Source organism: Pseudophryne corroboree, chromosome 1, assembly GCF_028390025.1.
Source record: "Pseudophryne corroboree isolate aPseCor3 chromosome 1, aPseCor3.hap2, whole genome shotgun sequence".
NCBI classification, from domain to species: domain Eukaryota; kingdom Metazoa; phylum Chordata; class Amphibia; order Anura; family Myobatrachidae; genus Pseudophryne; species Pseudophryne corroboree.
This window is the reverse complement of record NC_086444.1, coordinates 511,872,318-511,890,087: the sequence shown is the minus strand read 5'-3', so window position 1 is coordinate 511,890,087 and position 17,770 is coordinate 511,872,318. Positions and strand designations below refer to the sequence as shown.

General features: G+C 34.0%; 22 non-coding genes across 22 annotated transcripts; all 22 read right to left on the bottom strand.

The window, feature by feature from the left end:
* Positions 1–93: 93 nt before the first annotated feature.
* Positions 94–176, bottom strand: TRNAL-CAG (transfer RNA leucine (anticodon CAG)). Its single transcript has one exon. It is a non-coding gene; the product is annotated as a tRNA-Leu (tRNA).
* A 678-nt stretch (positions 177–854) lies between these two features.
* Positions 855–937, bottom strand: TRNAL-CAG (transfer RNA leucine (anticodon CAG)). The gene has a single exon. It is a non-coding gene; the product is annotated as a tRNA-Leu (tRNA).
* A 678-nt stretch (positions 938–1,615) lies between these two features.
* TRNAL-CAG (transfer RNA leucine (anticodon CAG)) lies at positions 1,616–1,698 on the bottom strand. The gene has a single exon. It is a non-coding gene; the product is annotated as a tRNA-Leu (tRNA).
* A 678-nt stretch (positions 1,699–2,376) lies between these two features.
* Positions 2,377–2,459, bottom strand: TRNAL-CAG (transfer RNA leucine (anticodon CAG)). The gene has a single exon. It is a non-coding gene; the product is annotated as a tRNA-Leu (tRNA).
* A 678-nt stretch (positions 2,460–3,137) lies between these two features.
* Positions 3,138–3,220, bottom strand: TRNAL-CAG (transfer RNA leucine (anticodon CAG)). Its single transcript has one exon. It is a non-coding gene; the product is annotated as a tRNA-Leu (tRNA).
* Positions 3,221–3,898: 678 nt separating this feature from the next.
* On the bottom strand, positions 3,899–3,981 carry TRNAL-CAG (transfer RNA leucine (anticodon CAG)). The gene has a single exon. It is a non-coding gene; the product is annotated as a tRNA-Leu (tRNA).
* A 678-nt stretch (positions 3,982–4,659) lies between these two features.
* On the bottom strand, positions 4,660–4,742 carry TRNAL-CAG (transfer RNA leucine (anticodon CAG)). The gene has a single exon. It is a non-coding gene; the product is annotated as a tRNA-Leu (tRNA).
* A 678-nt stretch (positions 4,743–5,420) lies between these two features.
* TRNAL-CAG (transfer RNA leucine (anticodon CAG)) lies at positions 5,421–5,503 on the bottom strand. Its single transcript has one exon. It is a non-coding gene; the product is annotated as a tRNA-Leu (tRNA).
* A 678-nt stretch (positions 5,504–6,181) lies between these two features.
* On the bottom strand, positions 6,182–6,264 carry TRNAL-CAG (transfer RNA leucine (anticodon CAG)). Its single transcript has one exon. It is a non-coding gene; the product is annotated as a tRNA-Leu (tRNA).
* A 678-nt stretch (positions 6,265–6,942) lies between these two features.
* Positions 6,943–7,025, bottom strand: TRNAL-AAG (transfer RNA leucine (anticodon AAG)). The gene has a single exon. It is a non-coding gene; the product is annotated as a tRNA-Leu (tRNA).
* A 678-nt stretch (positions 7,026–7,703) lies between these two features.
* On the bottom strand, positions 7,704–7,786 carry TRNAL-CAG (transfer RNA leucine (anticodon CAG)). The gene has a single exon. It is a non-coding gene; the product is annotated as a tRNA-Leu (tRNA).
* A 678-nt stretch (positions 7,787–8,464) lies between these two features.
* On the bottom strand, positions 8,465–8,547 carry TRNAL-CAG (transfer RNA leucine (anticodon CAG)). Its single transcript has one exon. It is a non-coding gene; the product is annotated as a tRNA-Leu (tRNA).
* Positions 8,548–9,225: 678 nt separating this feature from the next.
* TRNAL-CAG (transfer RNA leucine (anticodon CAG)) lies at positions 9,226–9,308 on the bottom strand. The gene has a single exon. It is a non-coding gene; the product is annotated as a tRNA-Leu (tRNA).
* Positions 9,309–9,986: 678 nt separating this feature from the next.
* On the bottom strand, positions 9,987–10,069 carry TRNAL-AAG (transfer RNA leucine (anticodon AAG)). Its single transcript has one exon. It is a non-coding gene; the product is annotated as a tRNA-Leu (tRNA).
* A 1,418-nt stretch (positions 10,070–11,487) lies between these two features.
* On the bottom strand, positions 11,488–11,570 carry TRNAL-AAG (transfer RNA leucine (anticodon AAG)). The gene has a single exon. It is a non-coding gene; the product is annotated as a tRNA-Leu (tRNA).
* A 1,417-nt stretch (positions 11,571–12,987) lies between these two features.
* Positions 12,988–13,070, bottom strand: TRNAL-CAG (transfer RNA leucine (anticodon CAG)). Its single transcript has one exon. It is a non-coding gene; the product is annotated as a tRNA-Leu (tRNA).
* Positions 13,071–13,748: 678 nt separating this feature from the next.
* TRNAL-CAG (transfer RNA leucine (anticodon CAG)) lies at positions 13,749–13,831 on the bottom strand. The gene has a single exon. It is a non-coding gene; the product is annotated as a tRNA-Leu (tRNA).
* A 678-nt stretch (positions 13,832–14,509) lies between these two features.
* TRNAL-CAG (transfer RNA leucine (anticodon CAG)) lies at positions 14,510–14,592 on the bottom strand. Its single transcript has one exon. It is a non-coding gene; the product is annotated as a tRNA-Leu (tRNA).
* Positions 14,593–15,270: 678 nt separating this feature from the next.
* TRNAL-CAG (transfer RNA leucine (anticodon CAG)) lies at positions 15,271–15,353 on the bottom strand. Its single transcript has one exon. It is a non-coding gene; the product is annotated as a tRNA-Leu (tRNA).
* Positions 15,354–16,031: 678 nt separating this feature from the next.
* TRNAL-CAG (transfer RNA leucine (anticodon CAG)) lies at positions 16,032–16,114 on the bottom strand. Its single transcript has one exon. It is a non-coding gene; the product is annotated as a tRNA-Leu (tRNA).
* A 678-nt stretch (positions 16,115–16,792) lies between these two features.
* On the bottom strand, positions 16,793–16,875 carry TRNAL-CAG (transfer RNA leucine (anticodon CAG)). The gene has a single exon. It is a non-coding gene; the product is annotated as a tRNA-Leu (tRNA).
* A 678-nt stretch (positions 16,876–17,553) lies between these two features.
* TRNAL-CAG (transfer RNA leucine (anticodon CAG)) lies at positions 17,554–17,636 on the bottom strand. The gene has a single exon. It is a non-coding gene; the product is annotated as a tRNA-Leu (tRNA).
* Positions 17,637–17,770: the final 134 nt, after the last annotated feature.

Genomic DNA, 17,770 nt, shown 5'->3' with positions numbered 1-17,770 from the left:
ATTTGCAGTGAGTGTTTGTCTAATTCTAAAGTCAATCTTTTCACAAGTAACACGAAATAGAAACTGTAGAGCAAAGAAGAAAATGAATAACACTGTCAGAAGTGGGATTTGAACCCACGCCTCCAGAGGAGACTGCGACCTGAACGCAGCACCTTAGACCGCTCGGCCATCCTGACGCATGAAACCACTGCTTTTTGAAAAGATGTATATTATGAAATAACCTATCTATAGTTACAATGACAATGTTGCTATTAAAACTGTTAATTTAAAAAATAAATATGAATTGCTTTTCCATTCATTTTAAAGAGGTTTCTAGTTGGCGTTACAATAAAAGTAAGTTTTGTTTTCCATGTTCAGGGTTGGAATCCAAGTGTCTAGAGTTTGTTCTCTAATGGATTTTAACTCAGCAATGAAATGAAATTTGTGAATCTTGCACAAACTGGCTACTTAATTTAGCTCATGGGTTTGATTGGATGCCATTGTAGTGGACCCCAGTTGGGTTTCTGTTCATGACCATTGGCTGAGAAGAGCAGTTTTCTTAAGCCAAAGATATGGAGCCCTCATTCTGAATTTGTGAGATATTTTATTTTGCTACCTCTGTAAATAAAGAATTGTGGATAAAATAATAAAAATAATATGATATACACATATGTGGTTGGTTTCAAGCTCTTTTATCCAGGAAGAATACAATCTGATCTTTTATTGCAACATGGGAAATAATGAAATAATTGATGCATTTTTTATGTTGTAAATTGAAAGAGATTTGCAGTGAGTGTTTGTCTAATTCTAAAGTCAATCTTTTCACAAGTAACAAGAAATAGAAACTGTAGAGCAAAGAAAAAAATAAATAACACTGTCAGAAGTGGGATTTGAACCCACGCCTCCAGAGGAGACTGCGACCTGAACGCAGCGCCTTAGACCGCTCGGCCATCCTGACACATGAAACCACTGCTTTTTGAAAAGATGTATATTATGAAATAACCTATCTATAGTTACAATGACAATGTTGCTATTAAAACTGTTAATTTAAAAACTAGATATGAATTGCTTTTCCATTCATTTTAAAGAGGTTTCTAGTTGGCGTTACAATAAAAGTAAGTTTTGTTTTCCATGTTCAGGGTTGGAATCCAAGTGTCTAGAGTTTGTTCTCTAATGGATTTTAACTCAGCAATGAAATTAAATTTGTGAATCTTGCACAAACTGGTTATTTAATTTAGCTCATGGGTTCGATTGGATGCCATTGCAGTGGACCCCAGTGGGGTTTTTGTTCATGACCATTGGCTGAGAAGAGCAGTTTTCTTAAGCCGAAGATATGGAGCCCTCATTCTGAATTTGTGAGATATTTTATTTTGCTACCTCTGTAAATAAAGAATTGTGGATAAAATAATAAAAATAATATGATATACACATGTGTGGTTGGTTTCAAGCTCTTTTATCCAGGAAGAATACAATCTGATCTTTTATTGCAACATGGGAAATAATGAAATAATTGATGCATTTTTTATGTTGTAAATTGAAAGAGATTTGCAGTGAGTGTTTGTCTAATTCTAAAGTCAATCTTTTCACAAGTAACAAGAAATAGAAACTGTAGAGCAAAGAAGAAAATGAATAACACTGTCAGAAGTGGGATTTGAACCCACAACTCCAGAGGAGACTGCGACCTGAACGCAGCGCCTTAGACCGCTCGGCCATCCTGACACATGAAACCACTGCTTTTTAAAAAGATGTATATTATGAAATAACCTATCTATAGTTACAATGACAATGTTGCTATTAAAACTGTTAATTTAAAAAATAAATATGAATTGCTTTTCCATTCATTTTAAAGAGGTTTCTAGTTGGCGTTACAATAAAAGTAAGTTTTGTTTTCCATGTTCAGGGTTGGAATCCAAGTGTCTAGAGTTTGTTCTCTAATGGATTTTAACTCAGCAATGAAATGAAATTTGTGAATCTTGCACAAACTGGCTACTTAATTTAGCTCATGGGTTTGATTGGATGCAATTGTAGTGGACCCCAGTGGGGTTTCTGTTCATGACCATTGGCTGAGAAGAGCAGTTTTCTTAAGCCAAAGATATGGAGCCCTCATTCTGAATTTGTGAGATATTTTATTTTGCTACCTCTGTAAATAAAGAATTGTGGATCAAATAATAAAAATAATATGATATACACATATGTGGTTTGTTTCAAGCTCTTTTATCCAGGGAGAATACAATCTGATCTTTTATTGCAACATGGGAAATAATGAAATAATTGATGCATTTTTTATGTTGTAAATTGAAAGAGATTTGCAGTGAGTGTAAGTCTAATTCTAAAGTCAATCTTTTCACAAGTAACAAGAAATAGAAACTGTAGAGCAAAGAAGAAAATGAATAACATTGTCAGAAGTGGGATTTGAACCCACGCCTCCAGAGGAGACTGCGACCTGAACGCAGCGCCTTAGACCGCTCGGCCATCCTGACACTTGAAACCGCTACTTTTTGAAAAGATGTATATTATGAAATAACCTATCTATACTTACAATGACAATGTTGCTATTAAAACTGTTAATTTAAAAACTAAATATGAATTGCTTTTCCATTCATTTTAAAGAGGTTTCTAGTTAGCGTTACAATAAAAGTAAGTTTTGTTTTCCATGTTCAGGGTTGGAATCCAAGTGTCTAGAGTTTGTTCTCTAATGGATTTTAATTCAGCAATGAAATTAAATTTGTGAATCTTGCACAAACTGGTTATTTAATTTAGCTCATGGGTTCGATTGGATGCCATTGTAGTGGACCCCAGTGGGGTTTTTGTTCATGACCATTGGCTGAGAAGAGCAGTTTTCTTAAGCCGAAGATATGGAGCCCTCATTCTGAATTTGTGAGATATTTTATTTTGCTACCTCTGTAAATAAAGAATTGTGGATAAAATAATAAAAATAATATGATATACACATGTGTGGTTGGTTTCAAGCTCTTTTATCCAGGAAGAATACAATCTGATCTTTTATTGCAACATGGGAAATAATGAAATAATTGATGCATTTTTTATGTTGTAAATTGAAAGAGATTTGCAGTGAGTGTTTGTCTAATTCTAAAGTCAATCTTTTCACAAGTAACAAGAAATAGAAACTGTAGAGCAAAGAAGAAAATGAATAACACTGTCAGAAGTGGGATTTGAACCCACGCCTCCAGAGGAGACTGCGACCTGAACGCAGCACCTTAGACCGCTCGGCCATCCTGACACATGAAACCACTGCTTTTTGAAAAGATGTATATTATGAAATAACCTATCTATAGTTACAATGACAATGTTGCTATTAAAACTGTTAATTTAAAAAATAAATATGAATTGCTTTTCCATTCATTTTAAAGAGGTTTCTAGTTGGCGTTACAATAAAAGTAAGTTTTGTTTTCCATGTTCAGGGTTGGAATCCAAGTGTCTAGAGTTTGTTCTCTAATGGATTTTAACTCAGCAATGAAATGAAATTTGTGAATCTTGCACAAACTGGCTACTTAATTTAGCTCATGGGTTTGATTGGATGCCATTGTAGTGGACCCCAGTTGGGTTTCTGTTCATGACCATTGGCTGAGAAGAGCAGTTTTCTTAAGCCAAAGATATGGAGCCCTCATTCTGAATTTGTGAGATATTTTATTTTGCTACCTCTGTAAATAAAGAATTGTGGATAAAATAATAAAAATAATATGATATACACATATGTGGTTGGTTTCAAGCTCTTTTATCCAGGAAGAATACAATCTGATCTTTTATTGCAACATGGGAAATAATGAAATAATTGATGCATTTTTTATGTTGTAAATTGAAAGAGATTTGCAGTGAGTGTTTGTCTAATTCTAAAGTCAATCTTTTCACAAGTAACAAGAAATAGAAACTGTAGAGCAAAGAAAAAAATAAATAACACTGTCAGAAGTGGGATTTGAACCCACGCCTCCAGAGGAGACTGCGACCTGAACGCAGCGCCTTAGACCGCTCGACCATCCTGACACATGAAACCACTGCTTTTTGAAAAGATGTATATTATGAAATAACCTATCTATAGTTACAATGACAATGTTGCTATTAAAACTGTTAATTTAAAAACTAGATATGAATTGCTTTTCCATTCATTTTAAAGAGGTTTCTAGTTGGCGTTACAATAAAAGTAAGTTTTGTTTTCCATGTTCAGGGTTGGAATCCAAGTGTCTAGAGTTTGTTCTCTAATGGATTTTAACTCAGCAATGAAATTAAATTTGTGAATCTTGCACAAACTGGTTATTTAATTTAGCTCATGGGTTCGATTGGATGCCATTGCAGTGGACCCCAGTGGGGTTTTTGTTCATGACCATTGGCTGAGAAGAGCAGTTTTCTTAAGCCGAAGATATGGAGCCCTCATTCTGAATTTGTGAGATATTTTATTTTGCTACCTCTGTAAATAAAGAATTGTGGATAAAATAATAAAAATAATATGATATACACATGTGTGGTTGGTTTCAAGCTCTTTTATCCAGGAAGAATACAATCTGATCTTTTATTGCAACATGGGAAATAATGAAATAATTGATGCATTTTTTATGTTGTAAATTGAAAGAGATTTGCAGTGAGTGTTTGTCTAATTCTAAAGTCAATCTTTTCACAAGTAACAAGAAATAGAAACTGTAGAGCAAAGAAGAAAATGAATAACACTGTCAGAAGTGGGATTTGAACCCACGACTCCAGAGGAGACTGCGACCTGAACGCAGCGCCTTAGACCGCTCGGCCATCCTGACACATGAAACCACTGCTTTTTAAAAAGATGTATATTATGAAATAACCTATCTATAGTTACAATGACAATGTTGCTATTAAAACTGTTAATTTAAAAAATAAATATGAATTGCTTTTCCATTCATTTTAAAGAGGTTTCTAGTTGGCGTTACAATAAAAGTAAGTTTTGTTTTCCATGTTCAGGGTTGGAATCCAAGTGTCTAGAGTTTGTTCTCTAATGGATTTTAACTCAGCAATGAAATGAAATTTGTGAATCTTGCACAAACTGGCTACTTAATTTAGCTCATGGGTTTGATTGGATGCAATTGTAGTGGACCCCAGTGGGGTTTCTGTTCATGACCATTGGCTGAGAAGAGCAGTTTTCTTAAGCCAAAGATATGGAGCCCTCATTCTGAATTTGTGAGATATTTTATTTTGCTACCTCTGTAAATAAAGAATTGTGGATAAAATAATAAAAATAATATGATATACACATATGTGGTTGGTTTCAATCTCTTTTATCCAAGAAGAATACAATCTGATCTTTTATTGCAACATGGGAAATAATGAAATAGTTGATGCATTTTTTATGTTGTAAATTGAAAGAGATTTGCAGTGAGTGTTTGTTTAATTCTAAAGTCAATCTTTTCACAAGTAACAAGAAATAGAAACTGTAGAGCAAAGAAGAAAATGAATAACATTGTCAGAAGAGGGATTTGAACCCATGCCTCCAGAGGAGACTGCGACCTGAACGCAGCGCCTTAGACCGCTCGGCCATCCTGACACATGAAACCACTGCTTTTTGAAAAGATGTATATTATGAAATAACCTATCTATAGTTACAATGACAATGTTGCTATTAAAACTGTTAATTTAAAAACTAGATATGAATTGCTTTTCCATTCATTTTAAAGAGGTTTCTAGTTGGCGTTACAATAAAAGTAAGTTTTGTTTTCCATGTTCAGGGTTGGAATCCAAGTGTCTAGAGTTTGTTCTCTAATGGATTTTAACTCAGCAATGAAATTAAATTTGTGAATCTTGCACAAACTGGTTATTTAATTTAGCTCATGGGTTCGATTGGATGCCATTGTAGTGGACCCCAGTGGGGTTTTTGTTCATGACCATTGGCTGAGAAGAGCAGTTTTCTTAAGCCGAAGATATGGAGCCCTCATTCTGAATTTGTGAGATATTTTATTTTGCTACCTCTGTAAATAAAGAATTGTGGATAAAATAATAAAAATAATATGATATACACATGTGTGGTTGGTTTCAAGCTCTTTTATCCAGGAAGAATACAATCTGATCTTTTATTGCAACATGGGAAATAATGAAATAATTGATGCATTTTTTATGTTGTAAATTGAAAGAGATTTGCAGTGAGTGTTTGTCTAATTCTAAAGTCAATCTTTTCACAAGTAACAAGAAATAGAAACTGTAGAGCAAAGAAGAAAATGAATAACACTGTCAGAAGTGGGATTTGAACCCACGACTCCAGAGGAGACTGCGACCTGAACGCAGCGCCTTAGACCGCTCGGCCATCCTGACACATGAAACCACTGCTTTTTGAAAAGATGTATATTATGAAATAACCTATCTATAGTTACAATGACAATGTAGCTATTAAAACTGTTAATTTAAAAACTAGATATGAATTGCTTTTCCATTCATTTTAAAGAGGTTTCTAGTTGGCGTTACAATAAAAGTAAGTTTTGTTTTCCATGTTCAGGGTTGGAATCCAAGTGTCTAGAGTTTGTTCTCTAATGGATTTTAACTCAGCAATGAAATTAAATTTGTGAATCTTGCACAAACTGGCTACTTAATTTAGCTCATGGGTTTGATTGGATGCCATTGTAGTGGACCCCAGTGGGGTTTCTGTTCATGACCATTGGCTGAGAAGAGCAGTTTTCTTAAGCAAAAGATATGGAGCCCTCATTCTGAATTTGTGAGATATTTTATTTTGCTACCTCTGTAAATAAAGAATTGTGGATCAAATAATAAAAATAATATGATATACACATATGTGGTTGGTTTCAAGCTCTTTTATCCAGAGAGAATACAATCTGATCTTCTATTGCAACATGGGAAATAATGAAATAATTGATGCATTTTTTATGTTGTAAATTGAAAGAGATTTGCAGTGAGTGTAAGTCTAATTCTAAAGTCAATCTTTTCACAAGTAACAAGAAATAGAAACTGTAGAGCAAAGAAGAAAATGAATAACATTGTCAGAAGTGGGATTTGAACCCACGCCTCCAAAGGAGACTGCGACCTTAACGTAGCGCCTTAGACCGCTCGGCCATCCTGACACATGAAACAACTACTTTTCTAAAAGATGTATATTATGAAATAACCTATCTATAGTTACAATGACAATGTTGCTATTAAAACTGTTAATTTAAAAACTAAATATGAATTGCTTTTTCATTCATTTTAAAGAGGTTTCTAGTTGGCGTTACAATAAAAGTATGTTTTGTTTTCCATGTTCAGGGTTGGAATCCAAGTGTCTAGAGTTTGTTCTCTAATGGATTTTAACTCAGCAATGAAATGAAATTTGTGAATCTTGCACAAACTGGTTATTTAATTTAGCTCATGGGTTCGATTGGATGCCATTGTAGTGGACCCAAGTGGGGTTTCTGTTCATGACCATTGGCTGAGAAGAGCAGTTTTCTTAAGCCAAAGATATGGAGCCCTCATTCTGAATTTGTGAGATATTTTATTTTGCTACCTCTGTAAATAAAGAATTGTGGATCAAATAATAAAAATAATATGATATACACATATGTGGTTGGTTTCAAGCTCTTTTATCCAGGGAGAATACAATCTGATCTTTTATTGCAACATGGGAAATAATGAAATAATTGATGCATTTTTTATGTTGTAAATTGAAAGAGATTTGCAGTGAGTGTTTGTCTAATTCTAAAGCCAATCTTTTCACAAGTAACAAGAAATAGAAACTGTAGAGCAAAGAAGAAAATAAATAACATTGTCAGAAGTGGGATTTGAACCCACGCCTCCAGAGGAGACTGCGACCTGAACGCAGCGCCTTAGACCGCTCGGCCATCCTGACACTTGAAACCGCTACTTTTTGAAAAGATGTATATTATGAAATAACCTATCTATACTTACAATGACAATGTTGCTATTAAAACTGTTAATTTAAAAACTAAATATGAATTGCTTTTCCATTCATTTTAAAGAGGTTTCTAGTTAGCGTTACAATAAAAGTAAGTTTTGTTTTCCATGTTCAGGGTTGGAATCCAAGTGTCTAGAGTTTGTTCTCTAATGGATTTTAACTCAGCAATGAAATGAAATTTGTGAATCTTGCACAAACTGGTTATTTAATTTAGCTCATGGGTTCGATTGGATGCCATTGTAGTGGACCCCAGTGGGGTTTTTGTTCATGACCATTGGCTGAGAAGAGCAGTTTTCTTAAGCCGAAGATATGGAGCCCTCATTCTGAATTTGTGAGATATTTTATTTTGCTACCTCTGTAAATAAAGAATTGTGGATAAAATAATAAAAATAATATGATATACACATGTGTGGTTGGTTTCAAGCTCTTTTATCCAGGAAGAATACAATCTGATCTTTTATTGCAACATGGGAAATAATGAAATAATTGATGCATTTTTTATGTTGTAAATTGAAAGAGATTTGCAGTGAGTGTTTGTCTAATTCTAAAGTCAATCTTTTCACAAGTAACAAGAAATAGAAACTGTAGAGCAAAGAAGAAAATGAATAACACTGTCAGAAGTGGGATTTGAACCCACGCCTCCAGAGGAGACTGCGACCTGAACGCAGCGCCTTAGACCGCTCGGCCATCCTGACACATGAAACCACTGCTTTTTGAAAAGATGTATATTATGAAATAACCTATCTATAATTACAATGACAATGTAGCTATTAAAACTGTTAATTTAAAAACTAGATATGAATTGCTTTTCCATTCATTTTAAAGAGGTTTCTAGTTGGCGTTACAATAAAAGTAAGTTTTGTTTTCCATGTTCAGGGTTGGAATCCAAGTGTCTAGAGTTTGTTCTCTAATGGATTTTAACTCAGCAATGAAATTAAATTTGTGAATCTTGCACAAACTGGTTATTTAATTTAGCTCATGGGTTCGATTGGATGCCAATGTAGTGGACCCCAGTGGGGTTTTTGTTCATGACCATTGGCTGAGAAGAGCAGTTTTCTTAAGCCGAAGATATGGAGCCCTCATTCTGAATTTGTGAGATATTTTATTTTGCTACCTCTGTAAATAAAGAATTGTGGATAAAATAATAAAAATAATATGATATACACATGTGTGGTTGGTTTCAAGCTCTTTTATCCAGGAAGAATACAATCTGATCTTTTATTGCAACATGGGAAATAATGAAATAATTGATGCATTTTTTATGTTGTAAATTGAAAGAGATTTGCAGTGAGTGTTTGTCTAATTCTAAAGTCAATCTTTTCACAAGTAACAAGAAATAGAAACTGTAGAGCAAAGAAGAAAATGAATAACACTGTCAGAAGTGGGATTTGAACCCACGCCTCCAGAGGAGACTGCAACCTGAACGCAGCGCCTTAGACCGCTCGGCCATCCTGACACATGAAACCACTGCTTTTTGAAAAGATGTATATTATGAAATAACCTATCTATAGTTACAATGACAATGTAGCTATTAAAACTGTTAATTTAAAAACTAGATATGAATTGCTTTTCCATTCATTTTAAAGAGGTTTCTAGTTGGCGTTACAATAAAAGTAAGTTTTGTTTTCCATGTTCAGGGTTGGAATCCAAGTGTCTAGAGTTTGTTCTCTAATGGATTTTAACTCAGCAATGAAATTAAATTTGTGAATCTTGCACAAACTGGCTACTTAATTTAGCTCATGGGTTTGATTGGATGCCATTGTAGTGGACCCCAGTGGGGTTTCTGTTCATGACCATTGGCTGAGAAGAGCAGTTTTCTTAAGCCAAAGATATGGAGCCCTCATTCTGAATTTGTGAGATATTTTATTTTGCTACCTCTGTAAATAAAGAATTGTGGATCAAATAATAAAAATAATATGATATACACATATGTGGTTGGTTTCAAGCTCTTTTATCCAGAGAGAATACAATCTGATCTTCTATTGCAACATGGGAAATAATGAAATAATTGATGCATTTTTTATGTTGTAAATTGAAAGAGATTTGCAGTGAGTGTAAGTCTAATTCTAAAGTCAATCTTTTCACAAGTAACAAGAAATAGAAACTGTAGAGCAAAGAAGAAAATGAATAACATTGTCAGAAGTGGGATTTGAACCCATGCCTCCAGAGGAGACTGCGACCTTAACGTAGCGCCTTAGTCCGCTCGGCCATCCTGACACATGAAACAACTACTTTTTTAAAAGATGTATATTATGAAATAACCTATCTATAGTTACAATGACAATGTTGCTATTAAAACTGTTAATTTAAAAACTAAATATGAATTGCTTTTTCATTCATTTTAAAGAGGTTTCTAGTTGGCGTTACAATAAAAGTATGTTTTGTTTTCCATGTTCAGGGTTGGAATCCAAGTGTCTAGAGTTTGTTCTCTAATGGATTTTAACTCAGCAATGAAATTAAATTTGTGAATCTTGCACAAACTGGTTATTTAATTTAGCTCATGGGTTCGATTGGATGCCATTGTAGTGGACCCAAGTGGGGTTTCTGTTCATGACCATTGGCTGAGAAGAGCAGTTTTCTTAAGCCAAAGATATGGAGCCCTCATTCTGAATTTGTGAGATATTTTATTTTGCTACCTCTGTAAATAAAGAATTGTGGATCAAATAATAAAAATAATATGATATACACATATGTGGTTGGTTTCAAGCTCTTTTATCCAGGGAGAATACAATCTGATCTTTTATTGCAACATGGGAAATAATGAAATAATTGATGCATTTTTTATGTTGTAAATTGAAAGAGATTTGCAGTGAGTGTTTGTCTAATTCTAAAGCCAATCTTTTCACAAGTAACAAGAAATAGAAACTGTAGAGCAAAGAAGAAAATGAATAACATTGTCAGAAGTGGGATTTGAACCCAGGCCACTCAGCGCCTTAGACCGCTCGGCCATCCTGACACATGAAACCACTGCTTTTTGAAAAGATGTATATTATGAAATAACCTATCTATAGTTACAATGACAATGTTGCTATTAAAACTGTTAATTTAAAAAATAAATATGAATTGCTTTTCCATTCATTTTAAAGAGGTTTCTAGTTGGCGTTACAATAAAAGTAAGTTTTGTTTTCCATGTTCAGGGTTGGAATCCAAGTGTCTAGAGTTTGTTCTCTAATGGATTTTAACTCAGCAATGAAATGAAATTTGTGAATCTTGCACAAACTGGCTACTTAATTTAGCTCATGGGTTTGATTGGATGCCATTGTAGTGGACCCCAGTTGGGTTTCTGTTCATGACCATTGGCTGAGAAGAGCAGTTTTCTTAAGCCAAAGATATGGAGCCCTCATTCTGAATTTGTGAGATATTTTATTTTGCTACCTCTGTAAATAAAGAATTGTGGATCAAATAATAAAAATAATATGATATACACATATGTGGTTGGTTTCAAGCTCTTTTATCCAGGAAGAATACAATCTGATCTTTTATTGCAACATGGGAAATAATGAAATAATTGATGCATTTTTTTATGTTGTAAATTGAAAGAGATTTGCAGTGAGTGTTTGTCTAATTCTAAAGTCAATCTTTTCACAAGTAACAAGAAATAGAAACTGTAGAGCAAAGAAGAAAATGAATAACATTGTCAGAAGTGGGATTTGAACCCACGCCTCCAGAGGAGACTGCGACCTTAACGTAGCACCTTAGACCGCTCGGCCATCCTGACACATGAAACAACTACTTTTTTAAAAGATGTATATTATGAAATAACCTATCTATAGTTACAATGACAATGTTGCTATTAAAACTGTTAATTTAAAAACTAAATATGAATTGCTTTTTCATTCATTTTAAAGAGGTTTCTAGTTGGCGTTACAATAAAAGTATGTTTTGTTTTCCATGTTCAGGGTTGGAATCCAAGTGTCTAGAGTTTGTTCTCTAATGGATTTTAACTCAGCAATGAAATTAAATTTGTGAATCTTGCACAAACTGGTTATTTAATTTAGCTCATGGGTTCGATTGGATGCCATTGTAGTGGACCCAAGTGGGGTTTCTGTTCATGACCATTGGCTGAGAAGAGCAGTTTTCTTAAGCCAAAGATATGGAGCCCTCATTCTGAATTTGTGAGATATTTTATTTTGCTACCTCTGTAAATAAAGAATTGTGGATCAAATAATAAAAATAATATGATATACACATATGTGGTTGGTTTCAAGCTCTTTTATCCAGGGAGAATACAATCTGATCTTTTATTGCAACATGGGAAATAATGAAATAATTGATGCATTTTTTATGTTGTAAATTGAAAGAGATTTGCAGTGAGTGTTTGTCTAATTCTAAAGCCAATCTTTTCACAAGTAACAAGAAATAGAAACTGTAGAGCAAAGAAGAAAATGAATAACATTGTCAGAAGTGGGATTTGAACCCAGGCCACTCAGCACCTTAGACCGCTCGGCCATCCTGACACATGAAACCACTGCTTTTTGAAAAGATGTATATTATGAAATAACCTATCTATAGTTACAATGACAATGTTGCTATTAAAACTGTTAATTTAAAAAATAAATATGAATTGCTTTTCCATTCATTTTAAAGAGGTTTCTAGTTGGCGTTACAATAAAAGTAAGTTTTGTTTTCCATGTTCAGGGTTGGAATCCAAGTGTCTAGAGTTTGTTCTCTAATGGATTTTAACTCAGCAATGAAATGAAATTTGTGAATCTTGCACAAACTGGCTACTTAATTTAGCTCATGGGTTTGATTGGATGCCATTGTAGTGGACCCCAGTTGGGTTTCTGTTCATGACCATTGGCTGAGAAGAGCAGTTTTCTTAAGCCAAAGATATGGAGCCCTCATTCTGAATTTGTGAGATATTTTATTTTGCTACCTCTGTAAATAAAGAATTGTGGATAAAATAATAAAAATAATATGATATACACATATGTGGTTGGTTTCAAGCTCTTTTATCCAGGAAGAATACAATCTGATCTTTTATTGCAACATGGGAAATAATGAAATAATTGATGCATTTTTTATGTTGTAAATTGAAAGAGATTTGCAGTGAGTGTTTGTCTAATTCTAAAGTCAATCTTTTCACAAGTAACAAGAAATAGAAACTGTAGAGCAAAGAAAAAAATAAATAACACTGTCAGAAGTGGGATTTGAACCCACGCCTCCAGAGGAGACTGCGACCTGAACGCAGCGCCTTAGACCGCTTGGCCATCCTGACACATGAAACCACTGCTTTTTGAAAAGATATATATTATGAAATAACCTATCTATAGTTACAATGACAATGTTGCTATTAAAACTGTTAATTTAAAAACTAGATATGAATTGCTTTTCCATTCATTTTAAAGAGGTTTCTAGTTGGCGTTACAATAAAAGTAAGTTTTGTTTTCCATGTTCACGGTTGGAATCCAAGTGTCTAGAGTTTGTTCCCTAATGGATTTTAACTCAGCAATGAAATGAAATTTGTGAATCTTGCACAAACTGGCTACTTAATTTAGCTCATGGGTTTGATTGGATGCCAATTTAGTGGACCCCAGTGGGGTTTCTGTTCATGACCATTGGCTGAGAAGAGCAGTTTTCTTAAGCCAAAGATATGGAGCCCTCATTCTGAATTTGTGAGATATTTTATTTTGCTACCTCTGTAAATAAAGAATTGTGGATCAAATAATAAAAATAATATGATATACACATATGTGGTTTGTTTCAAGCTCTTTTATCCAGGGAGAATACAATCTGATCTTTTATTGCAACATGGGAAATAATGAAATAATTGATGCATTTTTTATGTTGTAAATTGAAAGAGATTTGCAGTGAGTGTAAGTCTAATTCTAAAGTCAATCTTTTCACAAGTAACAAGAAATAGAAACTGTAGAGCAAAGAAGAAAATGAATAACATTGTCAGAAGTGGGATTTGAACCCACGCCTCCAGAGGAGACTGCGACCTGAACGCAGCGCCTTAGACCGCTCGGCCATCCTGACACTTGAAACCGCTACTTTTTGAAAAGATGTATATTATGAAATAACCTATCTATACTTACAATGACAATGTTGCTATTAAAACTGTTAATTTAAAAACTAAATATGAATTGCTTTTCCATTCATTTTAAAGAGGTTTCTAGTTAGCGTTACAATAAAAGTAAGTTTTGTTTTCCATGTTCAGGGTTGGAATCCAAGTGTCTAGAGTTTGTTCTCTAATGGATTTTAACTCAGCAATGAAATTAAATTTGTGAATCTTGCACAAACTGGTTATTTAATTTAGCTCATGGGTTCGATTGGATGCCATTGTAGTGGACCCCAGTGGGGTTTTTGTTCATGACCATTGGCTGAGAAGAGCAGTTTTCTTAAGCCGAAGATATGGAGCCCTCATTCTGAATTTGTGAGATATTTTATTTTGCTACCTCTGTAAATAAAGAATTGTGGATAAAATAATAAAAATAATATGATATACACATGTGTGGTTGGTTTCAAGCTCTTTTATCCAGGAAGAATACAATCTGATCTTTTATTGCAACATGGGAAATAATGAAATAATTGATGCATTTTTTATGTTGTAAATTGAAAGAGATTTGCAGTGAGTGTTTGTCTAATTCTAAAGTCAATCTTTTCACAAGTAACAAGAAATAGAAACTGTAGAGCAAAGAAGAAAATGAATAACACTGTCAGAAGTGGGATTTGAACCCACGCCTCCAGAGGAGACTGCAACCTGAACGCAGCACCTTAGACCGCTCGGCCATCCTGACACATGAAACCACTGCTTTTTGAAAAGATGTATATTATGAAATAACCTATCTATAGTTACAATGACAATGTTGCTATTAAAACTGTTAATTTAAAAAATAAATATGAATTGCTTTTCCATTCATTTTAAAGAGGTTTCTAGTTGGCGTTACAATAAAAGTAAGTTTTGTTTTCCATGTTCAGGGTTGGAATCCAAGTGTCTAGAGTTTGTTCTCTAATGGATTTTAACTCAGCAATGAAATGAAATTTGTGAATCTTGCACAAACTGGCTACTTAATTTAGCTCATGGGTTTGATTGGATGCCATTGTAGTGGACCCCAGTTGGGTTTCTGTTCATGACCATTGGCTGAGAAGAGCAGTTTTCTTAAGCCAAAGATATGGAGCCCTCATTCTGAATTTGTGAGATATTTTATTTTGCTACCTCTGTAAATAAAGAATTGTGGATAAAATAATAAAAATAATATGATATACACATATGTGGTTGGTTTCAAGCTCTTTTATCCAGGAAGAATACAATCTGATCTTTTATTGCAACATGGGAAATAATGAAATAATTGATGCATTTTTTATGTTGTAAATTGAAAGAGATTTGCAGTGAGTGTTTGTCTAATTCTAAAGTCAATCTTTTCACAAGTAACAAGAAATAGAAACTGTAGAGCAAAGAAAAAAATAAATAACACTGTCAGAAGTGGGATTTGAACCCACGCCTCCAGAGGAGACTGCGACCTGAACGCAGCGCCTTAGACCGCTTGGCCATCCTGACACATGAAACCACTGCTTTTTGAAAAGATGTATATTATGAAATAACCTATCTATAGTTACAATGACAATGTTGCTATTAAAACTGTTAATTTAAAAACTAGATATGAATTGCTTTTCCATTCATTTTAAAGAGGTTTCTAGTTGGCGTTACAATAAAAGTAAGTTTTGTTTTCCATGTTCACGGTTGGAATCCAAGTGTCTAGAGTTTGTTCCCTAATGGATTTTAACTCAGCAATGAAATGAAATTTGTGAATCTTGCACAAACTGGCTACTTAATTTAGCTCATGGGTTTGATTGGATGCCAATTTAGTGGACCCCAGTGGGGTTTCTGTTCATGACCATTGGCTGAGAAGAGCAGTTTTCTTAAGCCAAAGATATGGAGCCCTCATTCTGAATTTGTGAGATATTTTATTTTGCTACCTCTGTAAATAAAGAATTGTGGATCAAATAATAAAAATAATATGATATACACATATGTGGTTTGTTTCAAGCTCTTTTATCCAGGGAGAATACAATCTGATCTTTTATTGCAACATGGGAAATAATGAAATAATTGATGCATTTTTTATGTTGTAAATTGAAAGAGATTTGCAGTGAGTGTTTGTCTAATTCTAAAGTCAATCTTTTCACAAGTAACAAGAAATAGAAACTGTAGAGCAAAGAAGAAAATGAATAACACTGTCAGAAGTGGGATTTGAACCCACGACTCCAGAGGAGACTGCGACCTGAACGCAGCGCCTTAGACCGCTCGGCCATCCTGACACATGAAACCACTGCTTTTTGAAAAGATGTATATTATGAAATAACCTATCTATAGTTACAATGACAATGTAGCTATTAAAACTGTTAATTTAAAAACTAGATATGAATTGCTTTTCCATTCATTTTAAAGAGGTTTCTAGTTGGCGTTACAATAAAAGTAAGTTTTGTTTTCCATGTTCAGGGTTGGAATCCAAGTGTCTAGAGTTTGTTCTCTAATGGATTTTAACTCAGCAATGAAATTAAATTTGTGAATCTTGCACAAACTGGTTATTTAATTTAGCTCATGGGTTCGATTGGATGCCAATGTAGTGGACCCCAGTGGGGTTTTTGTTCATGACCATTGGCTGAGAAGAGCAGTTTTCTTAAGCCGAAGATATGGAGCCCTCATTCTGAATTTGTGAGATATTTTATTTTGCTACCTCTGTAAATAAAGAATTGTGGATAAAGTAATAAAAATAATATGATATACACATGTGTGGTTGGTTTCAAGCTCTTTTATCCAGGAAGAATACAATCTGATCTTTTATTGCAACATGGGAAATAATGAAATAATTGATGCATTTTTTATGTTGTAAATTGAAAGAGATTTGCAGTGAGTGTTTGTCTAATTCTAAAGTCAATCTTTTCACAAGTAACAAGAAATAGAAACTGTAGAGCAAAGAAGAAAATAAATAACACTGTCAGAAGTGGGATTTGAACCCACGCCTCCAGAGGAGACTGCAACCTGAACGCAGCGCCTTAGACCGCTCAGCCATCCTGACACATGAAACCACTGCTTTTTGAAAAGATGTATATTATGAAATAACCTATCTATAGTTACAATGACAATGTTGCTATTAAAACTGTTAATTTAAAAACTAAATATGAATTGCTTTTCCATTCATTTTAAAGAGGTTTCTAGTTAGCGTTACAATAAAAGTAAGTTTTGTTTTCCATGTTCAGGGTTGGAATCCAAGTGTCTAGAGTTTGTTCTCTAATGGATTTTAACTCAGCAATGAAATTAAATTTGTGAATCTTGCACAAACTGGTTATTTAATTTAGCTCATGGGTTCGATTGGATGCCATTGTAGTGGACCCCAGTGGGGTTTTTGTTCATGACCATTGGCTGAGAAGAGCAGTTTTCTTAAGCCGAAGATATGGAGCCCTCATTCTGAATTTGTGAGATATTTTATTTTGCTACCTCTGTAAATAAAGAATTGTGGATAAAATAATAAAAATAATATGATATACACATGTGTGGTTGGTTTCAAGCTCTTTTATCCAGGAAGAATACAATCTGATCTTTTATTGCAACATGGGAAATAATGAAATAATTGATGCATTTTTTATGTTGTAAATTGAAAGAGATTTGCAGTGAGTGTTTGTCTAATTCTAAAGTCAATCTTTTCACAAGTAACAAGAAATAGAAACTGTAGAGCAAAGAAGAAAATGAATAACACTGTCAGAAGTGGGATTTGAACCCACGCCTCCAGAGGAGACTGCGACCTGAACGCAGCGCCTTAGACCGCTCGGCCATCCTGACACATGAAACCACTGCTTTTTGAAAAGATGTATATTATGAAATAACCTATCTATAGTTACAATGACAATGTAGCTATTAAAACTGTTAATTTAAAAACTAGATATGAATTGCTTTTCCATTCATTTTAAAGAGGT